Source organism: Lepidochelys kempii, chromosome 6 (assembly GCF_965140285.1).
Source record: "Lepidochelys kempii isolate rLepKem1 chromosome 6, rLepKem1.hap1, whole genome shotgun sequence".
Lineage (NCBI taxonomy): Eukaryota > Metazoa > Chordata > Testudines > Cheloniidae > Lepidochelys > Lepidochelys kempii.
The window spans coordinates 32,000,428-32,017,335 of NC_136385.1; the positions used below are offsets into that span (position 1 = coordinate 32,000,428).

The window sequence follows — 16,908 nt, forward strand, 5'->3', positions numbered from 1 at the left end:
TCCTTGTCGGAGTGTGTCACCAGTGAATTTATAAGCATGCCCACTAATTGTCCGGAATTAAGAAGAGGGCTGTTATTGCTTGGTGAATGACTTCTAATATAGAATTGCTTGCCCTTTGTATAAAAACTTTAGACTATACCAACAACTCTATAGAAGTCCTAGGTTTGCTCATCTTCTCTAGGAGGTGGCACAACAACACAGAGACACAGGTTGCTTTGCATGTTGGACACTGTTTTCCATGCCTGTATTAGATGAGTGGCACAGCACAAAATGCAGTGACAGCTGTGAACAGGTAAGTGCTCCAACGTAGCTGAGTGCCTCTAATTCCTGCACTCTAGAAGCGAGAAAGGAACCACAGCACGAGATGTTCAGCATCCCTCTTCAACATCTGGCTGCGCTGCTCTGGCTAGCCTTAGCCTTTAGCAGTGAGAGGCAACCAGAGTAATTTAACGAGCTGTAAACTTTTGTTAATACTAAAAATAAAGGCTGTTTTCTGTCTTCCACTGCATATCTAAACAGCATATGATCACTTATTCAGTTTGCAGAGAGATAAATACACAATTGTTATCCGCAGAGCACCCCCCCCCATATTTACATACAATGCACAGTGAGACTTTTTTTTAATGCGGTCCATCTTTTACCTCTGTGTATATTTACACCTGTAGCTTAATTTAAAGGAAGCAACAAGCTTTATTGCCCAAGTTATTTATTTGAACGTAACCCATCTGTGCGGTGCATTTCTGCCCCGTCTTCATTCTCTGCACGATAGTTTCGGTGGTGCAGAGATGCTCTTCAGATTAAGGGCTAGTTGGGCTTTGAAACTTCCTAAATTCCTCTGGCATTTTAATTGTTTGATGTTCATTAGCACCTAGCACTTGATAGTTTCAGTTGTTCGAAAGAGATGACATAACTGCTAATATTTAAAAAAGAGGGAAAACTTTCAGCAGCATATTGATGGGACAGGAGCTACGCATCAGAATCTTTTCTTTGTACTTTGACTAGATCTTTTTTCTTGCAAGTCTCAATTTCTTGTTCCAATAGGTTACAAATTATGCAAGAAATCAAGGTGTCTTCACTTATGAAATATTTCAACGTAAAGTCATTACTGTCAAATCCCGGACATTATAATTAGTTTTAAAAAACCTCTGCAGTACCTAGAAAGGAGAGCTATTTCCTGTTTGTAAATCTGTGCACAAGGCAGTAAAGGCAGGTGAATAATCTGAATTTGCTGAAACCAGGTGAATGTACAGTCACTTAAACACCTTATAAACTGCAGTCCCTCTGCCTACTGTAGATTTTAGCACTTTTATTTAAATGAAAAGAATACATGAAAATGAGACTTAATATAGCCAGTCAGCTAATTTGAGGATAAAGTTCTATGAGAGTCTCTGGATAAATTAAAAGTTCTGTTTGCAGGTGATCTGCTTACAAAATGATATGTTGATTCCCTATAGTTTGTGAATGTGCCCAAAATAATTTAAAAAAAAATGCTTGTTATTCCTATAGATTCTTACTTTAAACTATTTTCTCCAGGACTTGACTAGAAGGGCAATACCATAAAACACTTTGAATAGTAAGGAAGAAGATGCAACATTTATGTCTCTTAATAGAGTTTTAAGTTGTAAAACTTGTAAAGCAAAGAAAATAGAACCAGGTCTAATCAATCCTGTCTCATCACTCTAATGCTGATTTTCAGCATGTTCCTGGAGAGCAAGGTTTATTTGCAGTAGATCTGATTATACTTCTGTTTCTAACTACTCCGCAAATTCGGGTTTGTGTGTGTGAGAGAGCATTAATTTAAAGGAATTCAGCCTTTCTGCTCGTCTTTCTGGCCTCTAAAACCTATGAAGCCATTTTACAATTAAAATTTTTCTCTGTTACTAACTGTTCCAGGCGCCTTCTGGAAAATGGGGAAAGGGTTGCCAAAAATATGAAGAAGGATCAACAACTTTTTCCTCCTCTCTTTCCCTCTTTCCAGGAGGCTGCTTTCCGCACTCCTAGACTTACAATAGTTTGGCTAAGGTGTGGATAATATCAACAGGGAGAGACGCTAATTTTACAATTTGGTGTGCCCACCTGATCCTCGGGCCCCCGACAGTTTGTAAAGCCTCTTTCACGTTTGCCTTTTGGAATTTAAAAGTAAACCATTGAGAGCTTCTTTCTGATTGTTGCAACACTCCAAGCCACTGGTTGATTTACTCCTGGTCCACTTACAGTTGTACCTTCATCCCCCCAGATTTGCTTTTTCATTAACACTTATAAGGAAGCGTTAGTTCCTAAATCACTGTTCACTTCCTGTCGCCTCTTTGTAGCTGTACATTTTTTGCCGCAGATAAAGCTCTCATCATCACAAGCAGAACCAGAACTTCAACCTGAATGTGTAGTTCTCTATCAGATATTTCCTCCCAGATCGTACCTCTCCTTTTGTTTTAATTATGTGCATCTTCTTTATCTTTCAGTCGAATGCATCATTATATACTTTGCACTCCCCCCTTTTCCTTATCTCTCTTCCCTTCCCTCCCCCAGCCGTGGGTTTGTCTAGCTTGTATCTGGATTCCCATCTCTAGTGTAATTTATACATTTAATCTGGTTTTACCCAGATTTTGCTTTGGGAGAGGGCTCCTACCCACTTGCCAACTGGCAATAAGCGTTTTTGGTTTTTGCTGCTTTTACTTGTATTTGATGTTCCTTACTCTTGACCAGTCCATCCCTTGCCCTCCAGATTTTTCTCCTCGTCTTCTTGAACACTGATCCTTTCTGACTTTTGCGTGCGCCCTCCTAAACACATCCTTTAAAGTGCTTGGGGGAGAGGGTGTCAGTGTGTAACACGATTCTTTTCTCCTTTAGTTTATTCTCTTCTTACTCAATTCTCCCAGGACTCCCCACATCCCCCTCCTGCTTTTCCGGCCCCCCCGTAACTTTGTTACCTTTTCTCACCACTCAGAGCAATCAGTGGTCATTAGGCTAGAGAGGTTTAAGGTTTCATTTGTCTAATAGCAATGTGAGTGGTGATAGCTTCTCGGGGCTGCGGCTGGCAGCCTGGGGTGATTTCACTTTCTGTTTTGTGCTCACTTTCTCTTCGGTTGTTGCGTTTCTCGCACTCGCTCACTCGCTCCCTCTCACTGTGTTGTCTCATCTTGCCTCTGCTGTCTGGGAGGGGGAGCCCTGCCTCCTCTTGCCTTCCTCAGATCAATGCCCTGGCCACTCACTTTCTGATGTTGCACGACGGGAAATGCTTTGAATACTTACGACATGGCCGCTCACATTGATTGCCAAGATTGACAGCAGTAACCATCGCCTTCACTTGTTTCAGGAGGGAAAAAATAATAATAATGAACCTGATTGTAACCAAATCTCCAGGCAACCCATCAGCAAACTTCTAACGATCCGGATCCTGCACAGCCATGGCCCGGAGAAACACCAGCAGACTTTAGTGCATTTATTTTTATTTTATTTGCTGAATTACTCCCCGTTTATTTCTCTCCTTTCTACATCCCCTTGCCCTTTTTTTAATGAAAATTACTGAAGCGCGTAAAAAAAAAGGGGGGGCGAGTGACTCTCCCAATGCTTTGTTCCACACCGGATTCCGAGGAGGTAACCAGGAAAAAAAAGCCCTATTGTGTTGTATACCTGTTGTTTACTATGGTGTGTAGTGCAGCATTGCTAGGTGGTGGCGGCGGCGGCGGCGGCAGTGTTTTAATGGGGTTTCGCTGGATTTATGTCGCTTTGCAGGAGAGAATCAGGGTTCCCCTGCGCTGTCTTTAATGGGTTGTTAGTTGCAGTTGTCTAAAACAGCAGCGTCCGGAGGTAGATGTGTTGTTTAGCCTTTAACATTCTGAACTAACCCCCCTCCCCACGCGATTATTTACTTTTATACCACGAGGGTTTATTTTATTTTATTTTATTTTGGAAAACTACTTACAGTCTCCTCCGTGTGTGAGGTTTCCAAGGCTGTGAAATCTTTTAGGGACCTTAAGGACTCCACTTCCTTGAAATCACAACACTTTCTCATCCTCCCCGAGTTGAATCTATTTTAAAATGTAGTGACAGATCAGCGTTGTATTTTAAGATCACCCACGGCAGAGAACACATGGTGCTAGGGGAGATAGTTTCTTACGTACAGTAACACAAGAGAGAGAGAGAGAAAGAAACCCTGAATAAATCTTTCAGAGCAGAAAGCTGCTGTCATTACTCCGTAGTGTTCGCGTGGGTTTGTCCTCCGTGGATAGACCCAAAGAAACAGAATGGAAGAGGATGCAAGGACTTTTTATAGCGATTTTAAATTCTCCGTTAAGTTTGAGGTGGGTAATTGCATTGAAGTTTGCCACAAATGTGCTATTCGTGGAGCATATTATACAAAGATATTGGACCAGTGGGTGGTAATATTGCGTTTGGCCACAGAGGGGCACTATCCCGAGGATTTGCAGTTTCTGTGGTGGCGTCTTATCTCTCCAGGCAGAAGGCTTGGATAAAGTTATACTGAAAACTTTAAAATTGATATCACACCCTAATTTGTGATACACAAGGAGGGGGAAAAAAAGACCATCATCAGAGAGCTCTGTTTACACCATGAGAAAGGGAGAGCTGTGCTGCATTGTGGGCTTGCCCACAACATTCAATTTGGGATTTCTTGCTGCCTTAGCTCTCGCCGGAGGTCATGCAAATCGACCTTAAAAGAATGCATAAGCCATAAATTAAAATAAACCCTTAGCCAGGGGCTGATCCATAAGTAGACAATACCTAACCTGGACAAAACGGCTTCCTTTGCGAGCTGAAAAAAAGAATAGCGCCTAAGCTAAATGCAACGTAAGTTTTCAGGAAGTATTTCCCTTATATATATATTTTTTAATTAATCGCAATGCAACTACATATAGTAGCAGTTTATAGACAATGCTGTAAGAATCTGAGTGAGGCACGGTGTGTTTGTGGAGAGCTTGTGCTTTCTCGAGTTTTCACTCTTTCGGAGCTGTTGGTGTGTTTGATTATGGAGAAGAAGCCTCTTTATGTAATCAGGTTTGATGTTTTATCTTAAATAATGATCTTAGGTTTATGAAAACCCTGAGTTGGCTACAAATGTATGTAATAGGCACACACACTGTATCTGTGTATACTCATCTCGTGAGTGTTTTTTTTTCTTCTTGCGTTTTTGGCAATTGTTCCATTCATGATTCTGAAAAGAATGATCAGTAAGAACTAATAATTCTTCTACTTCTTGAGTTCTAGTCTTTAAAGTAGGAGGTACTGGGCATGCTGGTTATTATTCTTGTGTATATGCCTGTACGTGTGCATCAGTGTGTGACATTGTCTATGTTTGTGTGTGATCACACACGTTATATGATCAGATACATACACATGTACATTAATAATTTAGCTGTCAGTGAACTACTCTTCTGACGAGATCTTGCCAGCTCCGTTTCCTACTTAATAGCATTGAACAGTTAACCCGCTAGGGCTGCGTGCTTTAGGAGAGCAGGGCCTTGAGGTGAACCAGAGACACTGATCATATCGATTTGATTGCTGCCTTTGCTTTCGACAGGACCGTTTCACAGGGTTTTTTTAAGGACGGGAAAGAGTGAAAGTGGCAACGTGAAAAGACAATTAGTGTTGTGTCTGAGTGTGTCGGGTATTTTACAGGAGAAAGTCATCGCGGAGGGGGGCGGGGGAGATTAGCTCTGTCCTAGGGGTGTTTCCCAAAAACACAGACAGTGAAACTTTCAGAGATAAAGAAGCATGGTTTTCGCCTGTTGTATGCAGATAAGGTATATGTCTGGGTTCATTTAAATAGCCTACAGCACATGGTCGGCAACTTTTAAAATTTTTATTTTACATTTATGTTGACATTTTTAATATTTCCATCTCTTTAAAACTGATCAAAAGGACGCGAGAGAAGAACCCAGTCCTCAACGCAGGGTTTCAACAGAAATAAACGAATTTCCCTTTTCCATATTCCTGTAAGGGGGCAATTCTGAAGCCTGTTTTGAGACTTTAACTTGACTTGACTTGTTTTATTGACGTGCTTGTGCCCACTCACTTAATTAAGCCATTATGCCATAAAGTAAATAATGAAATGGATGAGATGTATGAATATAGTCTGCCATTATATACAAATACTGAATAGAAAAGACAGCCGCCTTTTTTACTTTTCCACAAGCCCACTGCATATCATGAGCTATTTTCCATGACTTTATTGCAGGTTCCTCCCGGCATGAGATTTCTTGTGTTCAATATTCACAATGTTATATATACACTGTATGCACATTATAAATAGTGACCATACCTAGCATTTCATTCTAGTAAAATAAAAATAATCTATTTATAGTGAGTACATTGAAAAGAAAATAATTAGGTCACTTGGATTATGCTGCAGTTTGAAGTAGCATAACACCTGGCAGGAACTACTTAGCATTTTCTTTAAACTCTGTACTATCCATAACTTTGTTTCTTATAATACATTCTTGTGTTAAGTGAGAAAGGCTGTTTGTAAAACAATCCCCTGGCTAGTCCCACTGTTGGGTGAAGTTGATCCTGTAATGGCATTTTGTTTTGAACAGTTGCTGTAGTTGAAGTTCCCTCATAAGGTAAGGTGGCACTGGGTCTGAAAGGAGGTCCAAATGCCACATTTATAATTAGACTGCCAATTCAGCACATTGTATCCATTGCTATACAGGGATATACTGCTGTGTCTGGTCTCTCAATAGCCTGTATTCAGAATTAGCCAATTCAACTGCTTAAACTTCGGAGTCAAATTTAGAATAGGCAATGAGAGAAGGAAAGAAAGAAAACAATAATGCTTTCTCTTTTCCTCAGCTAGCTATTAAAAGCCAAAGAATGTACGGAAACCAAACCATGCACTGTACTTGGAATCAATACATCAAACGTAGTTTGGCCAGAGTCTGCACGTTTTTTTAAATTTTTTTTTAAAGTGCACTTGAGGGAGGCGGAGGGGGGTAGGTGGCACAAACTACTCCCCCACCCTTGCAAATCACTCAGAATGGGATGTTAATCCAGTCAGTGCAGTTTAGAAGGTTATTTCCCTAGAAATTGGTTTTTTGTTGTTTTTTTTTGCAGAGGGAGAACACGTATTAAAATAAGGAGCTGTCAGTGCAACTTGTCCTGGGTTTAGAGAGTGAGAGAAGTGCTGCTGATTTCAGGTCTGACCACAGATGCTTGGACAAACCTTGGCAGGTACTTTCCCCAAATTTTAAGGTCCTTACATGCAGAAGTAGTAACTTTCCCTGGCATTGTTAGGCAGCTGCCTGCCTTAACTCCAGTGCACGCATCCCTCCTGGCAGGGTATGTACAGAGGCCACAAAGATGCTGGGAGGGATGCTCTTTCTGCTTTGCAGGGCCGAGGTTGTACTCTTAGGCGGAGAGCGAAAGGCGGGTTGTGAATGTGCATCCCCCGGACCCTACCCAAGCAGTGACCTGCCAATTGCTGGGCCACCCACTGAGGCTGCAGCCAGTGACTCCCCGGCCAGCGGAGGCCAGCAGGTTCTGCAGGAGGCAAGACACTGGTTGGTTTGGAGAAGTTCAGCCCTCCCCCTCCCCCACCCCCAGTCCATATCCCGGCAATCACGTTGGGGAGCCACCCAGGCGATTGGGGATGGCAACCAATGCCCCCGGATTGCAGCTCCGGGTGTTGCGGAAGCCTCTGTGAATCTCACGCAGCGATTCAACCCAAGGGATTTGGTGGTTTCCTCAACAGCCCCAAATTTCCCCGCGAAAGGCCGGGAGCCAGCGCGAGAGAGGGCTGGGGCAGCGGCTGCTGCAGCAGCAGCAACAGGCAGCTGAGGGAAGCGGCGGCCTGAGCCAGCCAAGCAGCAGCCCCGCCGCAGGAGAAGGGGACACACGCTAGGTCTGAGCTCACGAAGGCTGCAAGCCCCGGGACACCTCGCGCTGGGCACTTGCTGCTGGCGTGCCTCGTGCGTTTGTGCCTGGGTTTACAGCGCCTGGCTCTTTCCCTGCTTGTCACGCTTTCTGTTGCGCCCCAACCTCTCTGAACCTAAAGCTTTAACTCATTCGGGAATGAACACGAGGGGCCCTTTGGCGAACCACATTCGCTCCTCCTTCCTCTTACCGCTTCTCATCCTTGCAGCAGCCGCACTGGGAATTTCAGAACTGTTTGTGAGACTTTGCTGGAGACTACTCGAGAGCTTGTCTGGTTTCTTTTCTGTTGGCTTGCAGGGTGCAAAACCAGGGTAATGCGTAGGGAGTGAGAGTAGGATAGATATCGCCATATATGCGCATGTACATGTGTGTGTTGTGTTGTATTTTTGTAACTCTCTCTGCTTCCTTATTACACCAAAGAATCATTTAAAAATACACACACCTTTATGAAAGTAAAGGGAGAGGAGAAGAGCAGAGCATACCAGTTCCCCAGGCCAGGCCAGTCGTACAGTATCTGACTTGTACAAACAATTAGCCAGTGCCAAAAGTTAGTTGCCTCTGTTGTCAGTTTGTTTTTTGTCAATAAATACTGCTCCACTCCCCCCTTCATTAGTAGTTGTGTGCGTGGGAGGGGGGGACGTTTTTAATGTGTGGCCAATAGTTGCTCAATTCAGGCCAAACTTTTTCTATTTAATAATAATAATAAAAAAAATCACTGGAGGTGTTTTCCAGGAGGTCCTCCCTCCTGTTATGAGTTGAAATGTCTGCAACTCTTTAAAGGCCTTCAGAGTGATGAAGAACAGGACTTTGCACCATGATAGCAAAACCAAATATTTTCTTCTCAGTGGGCACAGAAAGTTTCTTCAGTCATGACCTTATATCTATTAAACACCTTAATCACCTTGGGAGATATCACTTTTTCAGGAAGAATATCCATTAATCTTTTACAGTTGGTTTGATTCTCCTCTAAAAAAGTATGTGGATCAAATGTAAAAGGTTACTGACATTTTAATTTTTTTCATAAAACAAAGAATTATGGAAGAGAAGGAGCAATATAGTTTTCTCTCTAGTATGTATTGTGGGTGATGTATATTTCTCTCTCAGTAGTGTATCTTAAAAGATTACTGGGTGTACTTGGCAAAGGATACCTTTAACAACTTATACTTTAAATGTTATGTAAATAAAAAAGTGGTTTATTTTTGTGTGCGTATATAAACTATGGCCGTCTCTGTAATCGTACAAGGATGTATTTTTTAAGGTTTCTGGCAATAATATAAATCATAAAAACAGAGCTTTGAGTAGCTTGTAAATTATGCCAGAGACCCAACATTAAAATACAATCTAATAATACGTACAGTAGTTTGGGTGTATCTTGTTACTGAAGTGGCAACAAAAAACTCAGACACTAATGTAAAGTTTTTTAATCGTTTAGTAAGTTGATATATTGTCTTTCTTACTGTATTTTTATTTGTTTGAGCTTACATACGTTTTTCTGTTTTTTTTTTCCATGTAGAATATCATATGTGGTATGGCTGGGGACATGTTTCTGCAATATAACACATGAAATTCCTTTTACTATATTAACACATATTAGGTTACTTTATAACAAAAATCTGTAACTATTTAATAATGTATCATTATTGCTCATGACATCACACTTAAAGTCCAAGGCTGTAAAAAGCTGTGATTAATAAGGCTCTATCTGACACAAGTGTGAAGTTTGTATGTGTATGTTTGTGTGTATATATGTAACCATATGCAGAGGAGGATGATCGTGCAGTTGTGTTGACTAGAAAACAACTGATTTTTACCATGATAAAACTGGATAATGACATGTTTTCAAAGCATGTCCATGCTACCAATACATTATTCTTTTAATACATTATTCTATAGCAACAGCAAATATTTGTGACATCACAATGAGAGATTTCCTGCCAGTTTTTAGTTTACTATCTTTTAGAAAGTCTTCAGTTATTTGGCACTGATGAAACTGCTACACATAACCATGGTATATTCAAGTATTCAGAGAAGTTTTAAATAATTCTCTTTCAATTAGCACAACAGGAACTTGAAAAATGGATTTTCTCTTAAAGGAACAAGAATCATTAAATGCAGGTTTCTTCCCTCCTCTTGTATATTTTAAAAACTTCATATTGGTTTTATGTTTTTTGTTTAGTCTCTCTAAAGAAAATTAAAAAAACAAACAACACTCCTGCCCTCCCTCCTGCCAAGCTTGAAAATGATGTTTGGAAATGATTAGACAGTAGAAGTATTTTTATCACATTTCTCTTGAGGTTTGCAAATTTGATTGGGTAATATAAAATGGGGTACATTACTGAAGTTGGTTAATCAGAGTCATTCATTTATAACACAGAATACATATATATCAATTGATGTTTTTGAAGTCAAGCGAAACATTCCATCAAGTTAATGTGTTTAAGAGTATCATATCAGGCACAGACAGGTACTAGAAATGATAAAAAGCAGATAACATGCAACAAAATGATTTACAGATGGGTCATTATCTACTATAGTGAGGTTACAAAGATCATATTCTTTATAAAAACAGAATGTAGTTTCTATAGAGTTAGCAGAATTATTTAGACAAATCTGAATAGTGAAGGACTGGTAGAATTTGTCGAAGACCGCATGTATTACATTTCTAACCCTCTTGTAGTCTGCATATTATTTTAATATGTGGAAACATATTGGCATGTGTTTTAAATACTTTTTATGCTGGGAATCCCAAAAATAAGTTTGCTGATAAAATGCTTTTTTATAGTCTGTATACATTAGATATTTAAACTTTAAAGTTTTCATAAGAACCTTTGTGTGGAGTAAGACTAAATTATCCATTCTTCAGTGAGAATGTAGAACATTTATTTTACCTGCTTTAAGTGATATGGGAAAGCAAACTCTTGTAGTGCAGTTAGGAAATGTGTGTTTAAAATATGCATGGAGAATTTTATGTTATCTACACATTTAAAAAACAAACGAACAGTGGGGAAGGTGGTTTTTTTATTCTGTAGGATTGCTAGTTTAAGAACGTGCTCAGTGTGGTGGCTGAGGATCTAAATGATCGCAACTGATGCATCTCTTCTATAGATTGGTAGACAAGACCCTAGTTAAATGTTTGCTATTCACTTCTTCAACAACATATAGAGGCGTGCACTCCCATTATTTCTCCAGTCTACTATGGTAGACTGATATTAGGCAATATGAAACCCTAAAACCTCAGAGTTGCAGTATTGATTTGATTCTTAACTGCAAATCCTCCATATCATTGCTCAAAATATCTAACTTTACGCCAATATTAGCCATTCTTTTTATAGTGACACCATGCTTACTAAAAAACTTCTAAGCACTGAGGTCAGGTGTTGAGATTGGATTCTAGTTTATTTTTTATGAATCAGATAAAGATTTCTGTGCATGAGACCGTATGTGAAGATGAGAGAACAAGAACATTTCCATATCAAAGGCAATATATCTGAGGCTGCATAGTAATTAAAATGCAGTGGTTTGGACTCTGTGCAGTAGCACTTAAGCAGAGCGTTGTTGGGACCTTGTGCAGCATGAAGGCGGTTGCCACTTGCATACTTCTAGAAATATACTTATAATTTTGTACAAACATTTATGCCAGTCCACACTTTTCTGTGGATAATTTGTATTTCATCCAAACCATTCAAAGTAGAAGATATTTTTTGAGCAACCCCTTCATTATGGCTTTTGTGCATCAACTATTTTTATTCTGCTTGTTTGTATTTCCTCTTACCAGAATGATGGCTTGTTTATATTCAGATTTTTTTTCTATTTTTCTAAGACCCCTTCTGTATATCACTCAAATTTTAATGGAAATATCTTCTTAGATTAATTGAAGACAGCATGGTTTATTACATGCTGCATTTTAGAATAAATTCACTGTATGCATTGGAACAGAGTATTTTTAATAATACAATACGCATTAAAAATTCTGACTAATTCTTACATGATACTAAGGGAATGAGGAAATTATTTCTAAGGCCCTGTCTACGTAGAGAAATTGATCAGCATAGATACTGGGGGATAAACTATTCTGTAGTAGCTATTCCAGAATAGGTCCACATGTGGTGACTTTATTCTGGATAATTAGTTTGTTCACAAAGCAGAATAATTATACCAGATTAAAAATTACTTTTATTCCAGAACAGAGAATCTGCAAGGAGAACTATTCTAGAATGGCTATTCTGGAGTAGTTTATTCTATAGTAGCTATGGCATGTAGACAAGGCCTATGAATACTTTAATCTCACAATGCACCTCAAGTGTCCTCATCACCCCTAGCCATCTATGCTAGGGATTCCTATTATCTGTTATATCCACTTAGTAACCAAAATTATTAATTAGAAGTCATCAGGAAACTTCAAATATAAACATATTTTTGTATCTTGTGAAAGTGTTCTGTTCTGTTAAACTTATTATATGTCTCACTTTGGCCATTTCTTTTCCACTTTTAGACTGTGTTTGTTTTAGGAGTATGACACTTGAATATAATGGACCACATGACCAGGATTTTACAGCATATTGTGTATGCATTTGACATCAGTATTATTGTGGATGAGCTATTAAGCTGAGGTCCTGACCATTTGTGGTTAGCAAAGAGCCCATGACATTGTTTTGCAAGAGTAGGGTTATTAATCTCAGTGTCATGGCCGAATTCCAATTTAGATAGGATATAGTTACCCATCTAAATTTCCCCCTGCAGTTTCATCAACTGGCTGAGTTAATCCTCACTTCCTCTCAAAAATACAGTTGTGTAGTGTCACTGGTGCAGAAAATTTATTGTGTTTTTATCCAACTAGTGCTGCAGTGTAGCAGTTGGTGATGGTATCACTAGAGCTATATAATCTGTAAAGCATTTTGGGAGCCTTCTCAAGGAAAGGTGCTACATATATGTTGTAAGTGATTTATTATTTTATTGTTAAGATGAACAGTTAAAAAGATTATATTTATTCAGTTTTTTAGTTCTTGAGCTAGTTTTGGAAGAAAATATTTAGAGAGATAGGGACAGATCCTCAGCTGGTGTAAACCAGCATAACTCTGTTGCAGTGGTTCTCAAACGTTTGTATTGGTGACCCCTTTCACACAGCAAGTCTCTGAGTGTGACCCCCCCCCTTATAAATTAAAAGCACTTTTTTATATCTATTTAGATCTATCATAAATGCTGGAGGTGAAGCAGAGTTTGGGGGTGTGGAGGCTGACAGTTCACAATCCTCCACGTAATAACCTCGTGATCCCCTGAGGGGAGTCCCGACCCGCTGCTCTATGGACTTCAGTGGAACTATGCCATTTTACATCAGCTGAAGATATGGCCCACAGGAGCTGATCTAGCTCCCACTGGAGTCAATGGAAAGACTTCAAGGGGACTTCAAAAGGACCTGCTGTCACTGAAGTCAATGGCAAAACTTACATTGATTTCAATGGGTCAGGGTCAGGCCCTTATGTGTGATGCTATCTTTTGCTCTTTGGATGAAATTCATTCCCCACCCTTTTGCCCTGCAAAGACTAACTAACTGGAATTTATCTCTTTCAAGTCGCCTCTTGGGTTCTCTCTCAAGAGCTGCTCTTCCAGTGGATCAGGTGGAGTAGGAGATGCTGCTGCTTCCTCACCCATTATGTGTGGTTTCTGGGCCACTGAATCCATGTAATAATCCTGGAGTCTGTGGCTGTGCATACTCCCTTCCTCACCCACATCATATGTGGAGTGCAGGCTCCTTGCCTGCAGATCCTTGTATATAGTCCCTATGCTGAGTGCTTCACAATAAGGGTGAATTTCACTTAGTCCTCAGCACAAGTTTATGGGTTGCGCACAAGCAAAGTTGTCATTTATGTGCAGTGATGTATAGTTCAGGGTATTTTTGTTGTGGTTTATAATAGTTCAACTCTGATTTACTTAAGTACTTTCTTAAATTTAATACTAAAATATCCTCCTGACTTGCCAAAAATTTCAAAAGGCAAATGTCTAAAAAGGCTTTTATGTTTCCAGACACCATTTGATATTTTAAATACAATCACCTTTTTGTCTGTAAAATGTAGACTTTACTAGTTTTGATATGTGCATTCAGTTTTAAACTAGGATTTTCTGTCCCAGCTGCAAACTTAACTACAATTTGTATTTTTTTTGTGTGAGGACAAACATACGTTCGTTGAACAGGATTGTTAAAACATACTGTGGATAATGTGTCCACCATGAAATGTATATCATCAAGGTCCTACTCTTAATATTTTTTCCCTACTGGAGGTGGGAAAAGAGGCAAAAAGGAAAACACCAAATGAATCTTCCCCCCACTAAAAAGCATCAGAGAGAGAGAGACCCTGTTGTCTCTTTTTTTTCTGGTTTGATGCTATACATAGTTACAGTAGATGCAGCTTTAACTATGGAGTTACTTGTGCACTTCCTAATTATGGTGGTGCCTTGTTGCCCTGAGCAGGATCAGGTCTGCATTGCGGGAGGTGCAGTACAGACATAGAGGTAGACACAGTAACTTGTAGTATTTCTCCTTTTGGTTAGTGATTGGAAACTTTTTATTTAAAACAAGTTAGATATGATCAGCCTTTTCATCTTGGCTTGGTGGGATAGAAGTTGATAAAAGGGGAGGTGTGCTAGGCCATGAGGACTATGTTCGGAGAAATGTAAGGTTATGGAAAAACCCATAGGAGAGGAAAGGAAGATCGAGGCGGAAAGGTCTTGCCAGTTAATATTCTACTTAACTGGGGTAAGATCACACATAACTTTTTCTTGGTTCTGCTGCACAATAGTTGAAGAGAGCATTTGTTGTGGTGTCAGTAATGTTGCTTATGTTTAGATTACTTTTAGAGCGTCCCAACATACAAGTTTGCCAGCATGCCTACTTGAAAAGGGAATGTCCCAAATTTAAGACTCTTCTTCCACATTTTTTTCTTAAAACCTCTTTACCCCTTGTCAGGCCACTTTCCACTAGCCTATTCCTCTTCTTTCCTCACTTCTCAAGTGTGAGAGACAGGGGCTGATCACTGCCGTGTTTCTTCTGCTGTTCAACACCAGAATACTTTCCTGATCAGTGCTCAACAAATTGCACTGGCCAAGTATGTTGGACAGAACTTGTGGGTTCTGATGACTGCAATGAGTGAGGGAGTGGAGTAGGCTGGTTGATTCAAGGTGGGCAGCATTCTCCTGCAGCCAGCAGAACTGGGGCTAGTGAGAACTGGTTAAAAGACAGGGCTGGCTCAGCAGGAGTGGGAAGAGAAACAAAATTGAAAACTTCCTCCAGCATATCTCTTTCAAGTCTCTGGGCAGCTTTGCTAGGTTGGTGTTTTTACATGTTTTCTAAAAGTAGTCCCTCCGAAAACAAAGTAAAAGAAAAGTAGCAGAACTTTGTCCAAGCTCTGTGTGTTGTAATGGAAAATAGAGTTAAGGTTTTCTTTTTGATTATGTGAGATCTTGAGTCTGATCCAACTTAATACAAAACAAGGTTCTCTTCTGTTTCTTGCTGGGCCCATTTAAACTTTGTAAATTAATACAACAGGTCACAGTGCTAAGAGCTCTGTATGCACTGGAAGGAAGCAAAGCTGATTGGGAAGTGTCAGGAGAGCAATCAGTCACCGGGATTTCCTCAGCTTCAAGGAGGAAGAAAGGAGCTATCTCTGGCCTCAATCAAGTCTTGATTTTCTGGGCTTAGAGAGCAGACTCCCATTGACTTCTGTACCCTGTGGCTTATAGAATCGTTGACCAGGAAGCAGGCCACAGATTCCCTGACTATCTTGTAGAATTCCTGCCACTGGGGGAGGAGAAGTGAGTTTACCCATTATCATGCCTGCTGGCTTCCTGGTGCATTCAGGCTGTTTCTGGTAAGAGAGTGAGCAGCAAGTGGCTCTCTTTAGCTCCCACTATTCCTCATCACCTTGTGCTCTTTGTAAGGTTGGGTGGAGATGTGGCATTGGCATAGCAGAGGCAACTTCTCTGTTTCTCTGCACTGTCCTATCAATATGCCTGAACAGACCACCCTTAGGTGAGAGAGCGTATAATAATAATAATAAGGGGTTCAGGCACATAAATATGGTTCTAGTTTCAGCTCTTCAACAGACTTCTTTGGTGGCCTACCACTAGTCAATCTCTCTGTGTCTCAGTTTTGCTATCTGTAGAATGGGGAATAATGCTACTTCCCCATTTGACCAGGGATGGTGCTAGGTGGTCAGAGATGTCCTGTAGTAAAAAGGAGTCAAAATAAGGAGAAAAGGTGGGTGGGGAGAGCAGGGTTTCCTCCTCCCCATTGCAAAGGTTAGGTAAGCAGTGCTCTTCCCTAATTCCCTTTCCTCCTTGGTCAGTGAAAGCTCTCCCTCTTGTTTCAATCTACTTTACCCACTGATAATAAACAATGCTGATTTAATCCTTGACCTGTATATCGAGACTGTGACAAAGGTGCTAATTAGTGCTCTTTAGTATGGTGGGTTTTTATGTGTGGGGGTGTGTCCATGATCAAGTGGATTGAAAACACCATTTCATATAGGTCAGCTGTCCTGTAGTATTGAGATTGCATAATTGGGCCAAATTAACACCCATTACCTAGAAGCAAAAGGTTCTGTATCTTCTGAGTTTATCCAGTCCCTCCATGGAAGAGAGAAATCGGTAGGAGAGAGAAGGTAAACTGCAGTGGCATCCAAAAGAATAATTTATGAAGGCTGGCCATAAGCTGAATTTGAGGTTCTGTGATCTTCATTGCACAACATGATGAAAAGCAGAATTAGAAGGAAATCTTCCTGCAGAGGACAAGGTGAGTATGATCATTGATGGCAATGTAACATTCAGGATGAACGGTTGTTGAATCCACTCCTGATAGGCTTTCAGACAAAACACATACAAAATGATGTGGACAACAAATAACAAAGTGAGGGACAAAGCCCACCCCTAATCTTTTATGGTTCCCTCTTTGCCTTCACGGAAGATTTCCTTTCAACGTGTGGATTTCGAAGTGTGGAATGATAAGATAAAGAGGGTGAACGTTTGCTT

At 40.3% G+C, this 16,908-nt stretch overlaps 1 protein-coding gene across 24 annotated transcripts in view; it reads left to right on the forward strand.

Annotated features, from left to right (window-relative positions):
- Positions 1–3,134: 3,134 nt before the first annotated feature.
- SOX6 (SRY-box transcription factor 6) overlaps positions 3,135–16,908 on the forward strand; it is a 445,473-nt gene continuing 431,699 nt past the window's right edge. For 8 of the 24 annotated variants that reach the window (XM_073347419.2, XM_073347418.2, XM_073347435.2 and 5 more), the window contains exon 1: positions 3,137–3,594. The gene's annotated coding sequence lies outside the window, so the exon portion shown is untranslated. Of the gene's footprint in view, positions 3,595–4,492; positions 4,807–7,068; positions 7,186–16,908 lie in introns of those variants that run through there. The other 16 variants (XM_073347410.2, XM_073347406.2, XM_073347415.2 and 13 more) reach the window with 7 other exon arrangements.